A 12,361-nucleotide genomic window follows, 5' to 3' on the forward strand; every position below is an offset into this window, starting at 1 on the left:
TCTTTTAACTAAATATTGTTGAAAAATAATAATTATATGGAAAAGAATAAAATTGGACCCTTACCTAATCCCACATACAAGTATTAACTCAAACTAGATAAAAGACCTAAATATAAATCTTAAGACTATAAACTTTTAGAAGAAAATCTGGGTCATAAAACCTCACAACATTGAAATTGGCAGTGATTTCTTGGATATGATTTCAATGGCACAGGCAACAGAAGAATATACAAACTCCCTAAAAAATAAAAAAAAATATTGTATATCCAAAGACAATGTAAACAGAGTTAAAAGTTACTATCAGAATTGGATAAAATATTTCCAAATGCTATATCTGAAGGTATATTAATATTCCAACTAGAAATCCTAAAAATTAACAACAATAAAGGCAAACAATACAATTTAGAGATAGGTAAAAGACTAACATAAATAATGAATCTCCACAGATAACCAATCTTAGTTGTCTGTTGGATGGAAAATCTTGTTTCTCTGGTTCTGGTGAGTGTTACCTATTTCTTCTTTGTAGTTAATCTCTTTGAGTATTTTCTCTAGCGCTGGTTTTGAAGACATAAATTCCTTCAGTTTCTGTTTGTCATGGAAGCTTCTTATTTCTCCATCTAATTTGATAGAAAGTTTTGCTGGATAGGAAATTTTTGGCTGGAAGTTGTTTTCTTTCAGAGTTTGGAATATGTTCCTCCAAGCCCTTCTGGCTCTCATGACTTGGTTTGGGAAGTCTGGAGTGATTCTAATTGGTTTGCCTCTAAATGTCACTTGGCCCTTTGTTTTTGTTGCCTTTAAGATTCTCTGCTTGGCTTCCACATTGGTCATTTTGACAATTATGTGGCGTGGGGATCCTCTTCTCCGATCCTGTCTAAAGGGAGTTCTATAAGTTTCCTGGACCTGTGTATCAACCTCTTTCTCTATGTTTGGAAAATTTTCTGCTATTACTTCCTTGAAGAGATTGTTGATCCCTTTGGTTTCACTTTCTTTTCCCTCCTCTATTCCAATTATTCTTAGGTTAGCTCTCTTAAGAAGGGCCCATATTTCTTCAATGTCAGATTCCTGCTGTCGGATATTTTTTTCTAGATTAGAAACTATGCGTTCATTTTTGGATTGCTCATCTTCTAAGAGTGAGATTCTGTTCTCCATGTGGTCTAATCGGTTGTTTGTGCCTTGAATTGAGGCCTTTACTTCATTAATTGCATCCTTTATCTCTTTTTGGCTCTCTCTGAGTTCTTTTCGAAGCACCTCTATTATTTCTACAGTTATTTTCCTGATTTGATCTTCTAGAAATCTCTGATTTTCTGTTTTATCGGGTTCTGATGTTGTGGGGTTGTGCATATTCATTACTCCAGTGTTATTCCTCTTTCCCATGATTTCGGAGGTTTGTGCCTTCTCTGGGTTCTTCCCTTGGGTCACTATGACTTCACTTAAGGTGCTCTGGATCTCGAGTCAGTAGTATCTCAGACCCCACTACTCCTTTACTGGGTTGTATCACAGAGTCTCTGACCCAGAGAGTCGATAGAGGCTGCTTTAAACTATGGGGGGTGCCAGGTTGCACGTTCTCCTATGGTGTGATATCTCTGCCACCACCACTCCCTCACTGGGTCAAGTCCCAGGAGGTACAGTACTGGGATTTCTCCTCTGTGGCCCGCAATTTGACTCACTGTTCTTGAGTATGCAGATGTAGCTGTACTGGACTCATTGAATTCACTGCTGCTGCCGCCGCCAGTAACAATATGGCGCCTCTGCCATGCCCTCGGCCGTGAGGCTGGCGTATTTTTCCTTCTCTGGTTTTGATTTCCACTCTGAATCCCTGCAGCACATGCTGAACTCGGTCACTGGGAGCTTTAAATGCTCTCTGCGCCGAAAGATCCCGCCTGGCTGTTCCGCAGCGGCTCACCTCAGCTTGCTGTAGCCGTCCGTTGAGTTCGCCACTGCCGCCGGCAGTATGGCGCTGCTGCCGTGTCCTCGGGCGCGTGTGTCTCCTCTGTGGCCCTGAGCTCTGTTCTCAGTCCGCTTTCTCTCTGGAGCCTGGTGGTTTTTTTGTTTTTCTGGTGATGGTGTTTTCTGGCTATGAAAGGCGCTGGTTTTGTGGTAATGGAGACTGGTTGTTAGCTGGGCTCTTAAGCCCCGCTTTTCTCGGTCGCCATCTTCCCGGAAGTCCGAGAATAGTTTCAATGATGGAATAATCTTTGAAGATAAAGTTTTAGATCTTTTTGTTGCCAAACTAAAAATCTTGAGAAAATTAATAGCTTAAAAATGAAATGAATAAAATTTAGGACATAGTAGTATAGGAGTAAGTGTGGGTAAAACTGGTTTTTCACTCATGCAAAATCTGGAACTGAAGCCAGATCCTTGTCTCTTACCCAACCACAAATGGATCAAAGACCTAGATATAAAACCTAAAACTTTGAAACTGCTGTAAGAAAACCCAGGGGAAACACTCTGTGACCTGTGTTGTATTTGGGCCTGGAACGTCCCCCCAAAGCTCATGTGTTCAAAGCCTGGTCCCCAAGGAAGCAAGCTTCAGAGTTTGGGCTTTTAGACAATGACTGATCATGGGGGCTGTGGCATCATAAGTGGATTAATTTCCCTGATAGATTAATTACTTTAATAGATTTACTGGGAGGTTGTAAAAATAATAGGCAGGTAGGGCCTGGCTGGAGGGTGTAGGTTGCTGGGAGCACTGTCTCGAGGCTTGTTCTGTTCCTGGCCCCTTCCTGCATCCTGGCTGCCATGAGCGGAGCAGCTTTCCTCCTCTGTGATGTTTCTCTTGGAGCCAGGTGGCTATGGACTGAGCCTCTGAGACCATGAGCCAACATAAATCTTTCTCCCTCTAAGTTGTTCTTGCCAAGTGTTATGGTCACAACAATGAAAAGCTGACTCACACAACCCAGGAGTGGGCAACAACTCCCTGAACAGGACTCCAGTAGCTCAGGAAATAATAGTGAAGATTTGGCAAATGGGACTGCATAGAGTTAAGAAGCTTCTGCACACAAAGGGAACAATTAACAGAGGGAAGAAATAGCCTACAGAATGGGAGGAAATCTTTGCTGGCTACTCTTCAAACTGAGCATTAACATCCACAATACATAAAGAGCTTAAAACACTTAATACCCAAAAAAGGAGAAAAACAGACAACAAATAGCCCAATCAATGAATGAGTAAACAAAATGAACAGAAATACTTTTCAAAAGGAAAATAATACAAATGGCCAATAATTATATAAAAAATGTTGAATATCATTATTCATCAGGGTAATACAACTCAAAACTACATTGAGATTCTCTATCACCCAGGCAGACTGGCAATCATTGAGAATACAGATAACAATACATGCTGGTGAGGATGTGTGCAGGTATGTTGGAGAGAAGAACCCTGATCTATGGTTGGTAGGAGTGTAAGTTAGTACAGCTATTATGGAGATCAGTGTGGAGGGTTCTCAAAAAGTAAAGACAGAGCTAATACTGTATCAGTCAGCATTTCACAGTAATAATCTAAAAGACTGACCACATAACATGCAGGAAGTAAGATTTATTTTCTCAGTTTTCCTTGGAGATATTGAGGTTCAGTCCAGGTGAGGCTGGGAATGTGGACCTCAGGGGATGGTGGTGCAGGAAGCAGAGTGGGGAAGGACACAAGGCTTTGTTCTCACATCATGGAATCCGGGAGCAAGAGAGAGATTGGGGGAGGAGGACCCAAATATCCCCAATGCCGCGTTCCCAGGCATCTGCCTTCTTCAGCCAACCCTACTGGCCTGCTGACATTACAACTCCAATGACTTAACTATACCAGCCCTGAATATTAATGAATGAGATCTTTAGGAGCTATTTTGTATCTAACTATAACAACTGCCATATGATCCAGCTATACCACTCCTGGATATATACTCAAAGGAATCAAAGAAATAGAGATTCCTGCATAGCCATGTTTATTATGGCACAGTTAACAATAACCAAATTATAGAATCAGCCTTAGGTACCTGTGAACCAATGAATGGATAATAAAAATGTGGTATATAGACACAGTGGAGTATTATTCAGCCATAAAGAACAAATCATGTAATTGTGGGAAAATGGATGGAACTGGAGATCATAATATTAAGAGAAATAAGCCAGACTCAAAAAAAACAAAGTATCGGCTGGGTGTGATGGTATATGCTTGTTATCCCAATATCAGAGATGGGAGGATCACAGGTTCAAGACTAGTCTCAGCAACTTAGCAAGACTCTCAGTAACCTAGTGAGACTCTTAAAAAACAAAAACAAAAAGGGCTAGGGTATAGCTTGAAGGTAGAATGTCTCTGGGTTCAATCCCTAGTACAAAAAGTATCACGTTTTCCTTCATATGTAGAATCTTGAAAAAAAAAGACATCAACATAAAAGGAAAACTATCAGAGAAGAGGAAAGGGGTCAGGGTAAAGGGAGATAATAGTGGAGTGGATATGACCAAAATATATTATGAGCATGTATTACTGTGCCACAAAGAAACCCTTTATTCTCAGTAATTAAAATGCACTATTAAAAGTCTGGAGAAAGAAATTTTGGGCTTGTTATGGGACTCCCATGATGTAAACTATGCGAATCCTGTCACCATGACAAAATATACAAGATAATCAAGTTATAAAAATAAAAGGTTAGCCGTGCGTGGTGGCTCACGCTTGGATTTCCCGCGCTTGGGAGGCGGAGACAGGGGGATCGGGCAGGTTCGAAGCCAGCCGTGCTGGCTTAAGAGACTCTGTTTAAAAAAAAAAAGTATAAAATAGGTCTGGGAGTGTAGCCCCGAGGTAGAAGGGCTTCCAGGAACCCCAGTACCACCACCACCCCCCAAAAAACCAAAAAATATAAAAGGTTAATTTTGGCTCCTGGTGTGGGAGGTTCTGGCCCATTATCCGTTGGCCCTCTTGCTCTGGATGTGTGGTCAGGCAGCACCTCATGGTGGGCAGTAGCAAAGGAAGGGGCTGAGGTCCCAATATTCCTTTAGAGGTCACACGTCCAATGACCCAAAGACCTCCCCCCAGGCCCCACCTCCTAAAGGTCCCACCACCTCCTAAGTGCACCACCCCGAGGGCCCGGCCTCAACACAGGGGCCCTTGGGGGACAGTGAACATCCAAGCCCCAACACAGACCTCGTTAAAGTTGCTGCTCAGTGACCACCAGGGGTTCAGCCTCTGCTTGTGAGCCCCTCCCAGCTGCTGCAGCCTGAGTAGGCAAGGAGCTCCTGTGTGCTCCGCGCTGCCAGGTCAATTGCACCCCTGACGGTCAGGGCAGCCCGTGCTTCTCTTGTTGAGCTGTCCTGGTCTCCAGGGCTGGGCAAGTGCAGCAGATGGCAAGGAAGTGCTGCCCCTAACCTTGGGTCTGGGAGCTGCAGAGCAAAGCTGGGCAGATGTGCTGTGACTTCAGAATGAAGATTTTGAGCCGGATTGACTTTCCCCCTGAATGTTGCTACATATAAACAGATGGTATGCTAAAGAGCTTCAGAAAGAAAATTATAAGGACATTATGCATTTATATACCATAGCACCCCTCTCAGGAGCCAGCTGCTCTGTTCATATTTAGGACCATTAATTCTATGAGCGAGGGCAAGCAGCAGGATCATTTGTCAACTCTGTTCTCATTATCAGATTTGGATGAGATAAGAAAAATTTATGCAAACCCCTCCCAACATAGGCATTTTTAGCACTTTGGTGCATTTTGTTTTAGTGTTTTCCCTCCCTTATGCGTAGAAGTAAAAATAAATTTGGTTCTAGGTTGTATATTCAGTTTTATATCACCCTATTCCTTGTTATAATATCAGTATTATAATTTTCCCTTCATTATTATATTACTTGTATAACTATTTAAAACTGCATTTAAATATTTGATTAGATATAATTTTATTAAATCATTTATATATATATTGGACAGTTAGATTATTCTTTGCTTTGTGTGTGTATGTGTGTGTGTATATATGTATATATATATTTTTTGTACTGGGGGTTGACACCAGAGGTATTCTTCCTCAACTACCAGCTCTTTTTAATTTTTTGTTTTGAAATAGGGTCTCACTAGGTTGTTGAGAGTCTTGTTAAGTTGCTGAGGCTGATCTTGAACCTGTGATCCTCCTGCCTCAGCCTCCCGAGTACTGAGATTACAGCTGTGTGCCACCACGCCCAGATGTCAGGGTAGTCGCAGGGCGTTTCTAGAATATGAGGTGGTCGTGCTGGAGAAGGGAAGGGGGCACCTTTTGGGGTGGCCTTGCTAGGTCACACGGTGCCAGGCAGGGTGTCTTGAGGCTGTGTGTGGAGAAGTTCAGGGAGCAGAGCTGACCAGCCCAGCACAGGGCTGAACAGGGTAGCCAGCCACAGTTGCCATGAAAGTTTTCTTACTTGTCAAAGTGTTTTAGATGCCAGGTTTTGCACCAGCTATTGACTTCCTGCTCACCTTGGATAGAAGGAGGTTATCCTGGAAATGGAGACTGGTCAGGGATGGAAGGATGGATGGATGGATTCATTCATTCGAGTATTTACTGTGAATGAGGCACTGGGGACATGGCTTTGAACAGAACAAAGTCTTTTCCTCCTATTCTTTTCCAGCTGACCTGGGGGAGGGTGGTGGCCTTCGATTTTAGGGAGGTGGGTGGGAGGAGGGTGCTGATAGTGTGAGTCCCAGCACTGGCTTCATGGGGGTGTGACTTGCACAGGGGCCTGGACCAAGAAGGGCCCAAACTTGGTTTAATGCCTTGCTAGTGCCATCCTGAAGTTTGTGGATACTTTTGTCTTTGAACCTGTGTGTTTTAAGAGAAGTATGATAGGCCAGCGGAGCATGCGTGTGAGCAGAAAAGAGACCACAGCACACCCCACTGCCGTTGTCCATCTGCACACGGAGTTCATGATGACTCGCAGCCCAGGATTCCAGCGGCACCTGTGGAGTCCCTCGAGAGGCAGAGGAAGGACAAGGTCGACGCGCTAGGAACGTGTTACACGCGCCCCTGAATGAGGGCTCCTGGAGCTGCACTTCCCGTTCAAACCAGAACTTGCTTTGAATGCAGAAAATGGCCCGTGTTTGTCCTAAGAGGCCTGGGTGACCAATGGACGCTTTCATCTCTTTTCTAGTCTGGTTACTTTCCTCGGTCACTTCACCACGTATGCTGAAAGCAGTGATGGAGAAGGAGAGGGAAAGATAGGGCAGCCAGGGCTCCCTCCACAGCCCTTCGTGAGAAATGGGTAAGAGGGTGGGTGGAGTGAGCACGTGTGGAGGAACGGCATGGCTGTCACCGACATTCACACTGTTTAGGTCAGAACAATGTTTGTCTGAGGCACCAAATACAAATTGTATAATTGTGTTGGCGCCACATACTAGTTGAATAATCTTTTATTTGCATTTTTTTTCTTTTTTTTGTGGTACTAGGGATAGAACCCAGGGGCATTCTACCTCTGAGCTATACCCCTAGCCTTATTTTATTCTTTTATTTTAAAGCACGGTCTCACTAAGTTGTTGAGGCTGCCTGCGAACCTCCCATCTCAGCCTCCCACGTACTGGGATTACAGGAATCTGCCACCATGCCCTCCTTGCATTTATACTCAGTATTATACAATATAAAGTTTAATGGCAAAATTTTTGGTAATGCACTTTCAATTTTATTTTATTTTAGTTGTCCACTTAGAATGTCAATAAATAAATGTAAAAACAGAGAATTCTCATGAAAGAAAAAAAAACTATAGAACCTTTAATGGGACTTTTTTCTGCTTTTTGATCAAGAGGACCTTTTTTTTTTTTTTCACTGCAAATTACATGGTCTCCCTGAGTCAAAGTTGGTGACTGCGAGGGGGCCCATTCCCCTCTCTTCTTTGATGCACCCTGGTTTCTGGATGTTTCTCCCAGCCAATCTGGTGTGGTAGAGATGATGTAAAAAGAGGCAGGCTGGGAGGTAGAAGCTGAGATGTAGAGGTCTTTAGACTTGAGGTTAAATCCAGTTACTGTAGACACATTGATCACCTGCACGGAGCCTCCTGCTTGTTCTACGAATGGGGCAGAGGCACCTACCAGGTTTGTGTGGTGTGGAGGTCACCACCATCAGTGTCAGCGTTAGCAGCATGTGGGAAGCACGGGAAGGTTTGGAAGGAAAAGCAAAACACTTGTGGGGAGAGGGTCAGGGAGGTTGCGAGGGAAGTTGGCTCACTAATACAGGTTCACTGCTAGCTCATGCTTTGGTCTCCCATCTGTAAAATGGGTATGTATTGGTGATTCTTATGTGCCTGAGTCACCTGTTCAAGCACTAGCAAGGGCTTGGAGGAGAAGAGGACCGCCATTCCCAGCCCCAAACTATTTTCAGCTAAAGGGAAGTAGAGTTCAGTTAATAGTGAGCAGGAGATTCAATGTGGATCCATGAAGATTTGACTTATTGGTCTGGCAGTGGCTGCTCCTGTGGTAGGAGGGGGCAGGCGTGTGCCCTAGAAGTCCTGAGCCTGTCGCCTCAGTCTAACGCCTCTGTCAACGGCCCAGTCTACCCTTACGGGCTTATTCTTGGTGGCACACCTTTCTTTTCAGACCAAGAATTACTGTGAAATGAACCCAACTTCGAGTCCTTCCCAAGGCCCTGGTGACACGTTTACATCTTTTTGTGAAATATAATGGAAAATATGATTTTTCACTGTGGTTGGTTATGAAGTCTTTTTCTTTCCACTTTAACTTCCTAATTGCGAAAAGTCCTAGAGTCCTTACGTCTCGCGGGGCTTGGGGGTCGGTGCATTTTTGGGATCCAGCTAAAGGGAAGTTGAACTGAGATAATTATTGGAGCTACTTGTGTGGCTTGGGGTTGTTTCTGTGTAGTTATTTCTAGTCAGCTTGATATAACAGCTGCTTCTAGAATACTCCTACTGCCCCTTGTGTGAGGCCCTGCCTCGGGCCGACAGGTGTGAGAATAAAGGTTATAACACAACCTGAGTGCATCCCATGGTGCTAAAAATCTTTGGCCCTGGAGGAGAAATAAGGCTTAAAATATAGAGTTTATAGAAGTTTTTCAGGCAGAAACTAGTCTGTGAAAAAATTTTTATTTGTCAAATGTATAAGGTTAGAAGTAGAGGAATCATTTCTTACCACTCTCTCAAAACAGAAGTTCTTTCCTGCCAGGGGTATACATTAATGCAAAGCACACAATTATAAACACATCCTAAGAAATTGTTTTGGGGATGGGAGTCATAAGATATAGAATTCATCAGAGCTTTTGTTTTTAGAGTCCAGATATGTAGCAGTACAGTAAGTGATGAATATGGTTCTGCATGAAGATGTTTACTTATGCATATCCTAAATATTGGGCCATTAGCAAATTCTCGAGCTGAGCAAAGATTTTTACAGTTTAGCATAATAAAAATAATTTGATTCAACTGTGCCAGGGGAAGGACTGAATTCTTTTTCTGTTCTCTGTGTAGAAAGTGATAAAAAATAATTGTCTCATGAAAAGGTGAACGAAGACTATGCAGCCAGCGATGGAGAAAAACATGGTGGTAGATGTCTGGCAGGCAGCTAATTAATAAAAACTGTGGTTTTATAAATGGGTTTTAAAAGTGGGTTCTGGAAGTTTTCCAGCTTTAAAAAAATCTGTGATTTGTTACTTACTTTCTCATTCTAAATATCCAGTTTTACACCCAATTTTGCTTTTGCACATTTTTTATCATGGTAAAAAATATACCATTAGAATAAACCCTCAACAATTTTTTAAGTACACAGCAGAGCTTTGCTAACTCTGTGCACATTGTTATACAGTATATTTGCATTAAAATTGTTTATCTTAAAGAAGGTCCCCGAACTATATAAATGTCAGAGCCCATAAACCCAAATTTTGCTCTGTCCCAAGACTGTTTCCCATTGTGGCACTTACACGCCAACTATTTCTTCATTTCTTGTATTCATAACAGCTACACTGAGATATAAATTGTATGCCATAAAGTTCACTCTTTAAAAGTACACAACGCTCTTTAGTATTTTTACGAAGTTGTGTAAAGAGACTATATTTCTAGTATTCATGCCCCAGGGCCCTTTCTGCTTGAATCAGAGCTGGTCCCAAGGCTCATTTGTAATTAGCAGAAAGGACGCTTCAAGCTAGATGTGGTAGTGCATGCCTATCATCCCAGTACTTGGGAGGCTGAGACAGGAGCATTGCAGGTTCGATGCTAGCCTCAGCAGCTTAGTGCAACCTTAAGCCATTTAGTAAGATTTTGTTTTTTTAAAAAAAGGGCTGGACATATAGCTTGGAGGTAGAATGCTGCTGGGTTCAATCCCCAGTATATAAAAAAAAAGAATAAAAAATGGTGCCACATTACTTGTGAGACTATCAAAAGGCCTTGAAACTTCTGCCTTTGTTTCTCCAAATTCTTTTCCAGAGAGAAGCCAGCTAGAGTGTGTTAAACAGTGTCCCTCAAAAATTCATGTCTACCCCACACCTCAGAACATATCTTTACTTGGGAATAGGGTCTTTGTAGATGTAAGAAGTTACCAAAATGCAATCATTTGGGACTTGGAGTGGGTCCTCAATCTAATGACGGGTGTCCCTATAAAAGGGGAGCGCACTGAGAGAAGGCCTCGAGAAGAGGGAATCACGTTGGAGGGATGTGTCTTCAAGCCAAGGATGACAAGGCTCTCTGGCAGCCACCCAGGGGAACCATCCCACCCCCACTTCAATGTTCGACTTTTGTCCTCCTGAACTGTGAGAGAGGGACCCTCTGCTATCTGAGCCACCACTTTGTGGTAGCTGGTTATGGAGCCCAGGGAAGCTCAGACACTAGCCATCCTCGGCAACCTTGAGACCGCAGTGCTCTGAAGAAGTTACAGCTGGCTCTGTGCGGAGGGAGAGGTGCCTGGGCAGTCGCCAGCCCTGTGAGTGGAAGGCTCCCTCTTTTTCTTTATTAATATCATTTTCAATAAATACATTATGATTATACACAACAGTGGGGTTTGTTGTTATATGTTTGTACATGCTCATAATGTAAGGTGGTCACTTTCCTTGCCCAGTGCCTTCTCTTTCCCTGCTCCCTCCCTCCGCTGCTTCCTCCCTTTACTCTACTGGTCTCCCTTCTATTTTTATACAATTTCCCCCTGCCTTCCTGCTTTTCATTCTAGGTTCCATGTATAAGAGAAAACACATGACCAACTGTCAACTTTCAGAGTCTGGCTTATTTCACTTAACACGATGTTCTCCAGTTTCACCCATTTTCCTACAATTTCATTTTTCCTTATGGCTGAATCAAATTCCATTGTGTATATCGACCGTATTTTCTTTATCTGTTCATCTGTTGATGGACACCTAGGCTGGTTCCACACATAACCTGGCTATCGTGCATTGTGCTGTGATAAACATGGGTCTGCATGTATCACTCTAAGTATGCTGATTTTAATTTTCCTGGATAAATTCTGAGAACTTGTATAGCTGGGCCATGTGATGGTTCCTTTCCTAGTTCTTTAAGAAATTCCATACTTATTTCCATGGTGGTTGTACTCATTTATAACCCCACCAATAGTATATACATGTTCCCTTTTCTTACATCCTTGTGAACATTTGTTATCATTGTATTTATATTTTTTTTTGTATTGAGGATTGTACCCAGGGGCAATCTATATCCCTGAGCTACACCCCTAGTCTTTTGTTTGAAACAGGGTCTTGCTAAGTTGCCGAGGGTCTTGTTCAGTGGTTGAGGCTGGCCTTAAACCTGCAATCCTTCAGCTTCAGCCTCCTAAGTTATGGAATTACAGGTGTGCACCACCACACCTAGCTATTATTTATATTCTTCAGTATTTTTGTTGGTGCATTGGACTTGTACATGATAGTGAGATTCACAGTAATATACCCGTATATGCTCATAACATTTGGTCTCTTTCCTTCCTTCTACCTTTCCTTTTCCTTCCCTTCCTCCTCCCCTTCTACTATTCTACTGGTCTCATAATTTTCACGAGTTTTTTCTTTCCTTTTCCCCTCTATCTTCCCTATATGAGAGATGACGTCAGTGATGACTTGGTTTCCTGAGTCTGGCTGATCTTATGTAGCATTAGCATGAGGTACCATCCATTTTCCTGCAAATGATATCATTTTGTTCTTTTTTATGGCGGAGTAAAACTCCATGTGTGTTCAAACCGCTTTTTTGTTATCTATATTTGTCTGTTGATGGATATTTGTTTCCATAGCTCGACTATTGTGAAATGTGCTACTATAAATATGGGTATGCCTATGTTGCTACAGTATTTTGCATATGTTGCTATAGTATTTTGACTTTAATTCTTTTGGAAAGATACTAAAGAGTTATACATCTGGGTCATTTGGAGGTTTCATTTTTAGCCATTTAAGGAACCTCCATACTGACTGTATTAATTTACAATCCCACTCAGCAT

This window comes from Muscardinus avellanarius (assembly GCF_963383645.1).
Source record: "Muscardinus avellanarius genome assembly, chromosome: 4".
NCBI lineage: Eukaryota > Metazoa > Chordata > Mammalia > Rodentia > Gliridae > Muscardinus > Muscardinus avellanarius.